Below are 2033 nucleotides of genomic sequence, written 5' to 3' on the forward strand. Positions count from 1 at the left end.
TTTGGAACAACAAGGGGGAGGGGGGTTTGTATCATATTTATCCACATCTTTTAAACCTCATTTTGTTTTACAGGGAAGCCACCTTCATATCCAGACACTTCACATACAGAGGAAGTTTTTCTCATTAATTTCTTTTACTTAAAACTAGTTAGGAACATTATGGTCCTGGTTAGCAGGCCAGTAGCTATTTTCAAAGGTAGGGGGAAGCGAAGCTTCTAGTCTATAGGTAGCGTGGAGGCTACTGCTTCTAGAATGAATGAGGCAGGTTGAAAAGACTACAATACAAGTCATGAGTGATAGCAAAGCCAAGCCTATTGATGAAGGAAGGAAACCAAGCCCATACTTGTGCTCATCCAAAGCTACTAGGTCACTATACATTTTCTAATTATTGCTATCTATTTTCATGTTCTCTTAATGTATTTTATACTTGTTACGTGTAGATTTGAGATCTCAAAATAGATTGGAATTTACAAGTGAACCAATCTGTTGTTTGAAATTCTTAGTATGTGTATTTTCTTGATATTCTAAATTTATTTTCTTGTATTGTATCATATTGGAGATTGCTTTTTGATTATTATGTTCTTGATTTGAATGGTGATGGCACCTTGTTTTCATTGCTTGCAGGTGTTATTGCCTTTGGCATGAATGTTAGATTGTGGAATCTCAATGACGCATATAGACACTGAATGTAATAAGAAATATTAGCGATTGAGCTAGCTAGGTATATATATAATCATTGCTTCTAACCTAGTCTCATCCAAATGATGCCAAGGTAAATAAATTGTATGAGTAATATTATACTATACCTTACCTAATGTGTTATGTTTTGAATGTCCAAATCAAGTTTCGCTTCTAAATGAATGTTGGTAGTCAACAAAGTATTAGACATGGGTATATCCATGTGGTGAACAATGACTACACTCACTAAGGATGTACACCATTGGTGGAAGTGCATCTAAAACCATCAACATCCAATGCAACAGATACCTTGGCCTTTCCAATCCTTTGGCAAGAACTTGATTGGTGAACATTTTTTAGAAGTAACACCTCAGTTCCTTTGTTATGTATATGGTATTGATTATTGAATTTAATGAAGTTCAAATGTAGCTTAGGCAAAGTAATGTGATTGCAAAAATCTGCTTGCGTGTCTTTTAAATTTTCATGTGGGTAAGAATAAGAAGCTTTAAATCTATCAGTTTGATATATCTTTAAAGTTGAGCTAGGTGGGTAGGACATATAAGCAAATAACGTGAGAAATGCACCTTTTTTTATTTGTATGTATATATAGTGTTTGTATATTTTTTTCTTTATAGGTCACAAATGATGTTTTTGCACTTCGGGGATCACTCTTGAGCTTTCATCAAGTTTTGTTACACCTTGAGTTGTTGTGTTTATGACAACCATATGGATTATCTGATTAATGATATTTTTAGTTATTTCTTATGATTATACCTTGCACTAGCTTGTCTAAAGTTTTTCATTTGGTTAGTGAGTTAATGAATTCATTGGATATATTCGTTTGTTTATATTATTAAAAAAAATTGCTTTGGTTTTTGTAGGGTCTGGAGATTGTATTGGCTTTCATGGATCTAAAGTTTCCTACTGTTTTCTTAGGAAAATGTTATCTAAGTAACTTTATAGCTAGTTTCTTACTTGATGTAATTTTTACTTTTACTCATATTTGACTTATAAAATGGCTTATGAAATTTAAAAAAATTGTACTGTTGAAAAACTTGTGTATGTTATTAGATTGTTTTTGTTAATTAATATTGATTTTTATGGGATACGATGGTGAATGCGATTGTTTGGGAGAGATAATATTTGCATGTTGCCATAATTAAATTGAAACAACATAGGCATATTTTTTAAATATTGTGTACAAGTAAATATGTCGGCTAATTGCGAAACAAAGATAAGAGATTGGACATATGACACACTGTTCAGATCATATGCCAAAGTTTTGTGCAATATTATGTCGGTTTCAGTAACATATCATCTCGGTTTGTTCCTTATTATCTCGGTTTTAATATTAT

At 32.1% G+C, this 2033-nt stretch overlaps 1 long non-coding RNA gene across 1 annotated transcript; it reads left to right on the forward strand.

Moving 5' to 3' along the window:
- Positions 1 to 1773, forward strand: LOC147509115 (uncharacterized). The gene is made up of 3 exons (XR_015216507.1): positions 1 to 366; positions 625 to 772; positions 1560 to 1773. It is a non-coding gene; the product is annotated as an uncharacterized LOC147509115 (long non-coding RNA).
- The last annotated feature ends 260 nt before the right edge of the window (positions 1774 to 2033 follow it).

The sequence above is a fragment of the Coptis chinensis genome, chromosome 3, assembly GCF_015680905.1.
Source record: "Coptis chinensis isolate HL-2020 chromosome 3, ASM1568090v1, whole genome shotgun sequence".
In the NCBI taxonomy this organism is placed as follows: domain Eukaryota; kingdom Viridiplantae; phylum Streptophyta; class Magnoliopsida; order Ranunculales; family Ranunculaceae; genus Coptis; species Coptis chinensis.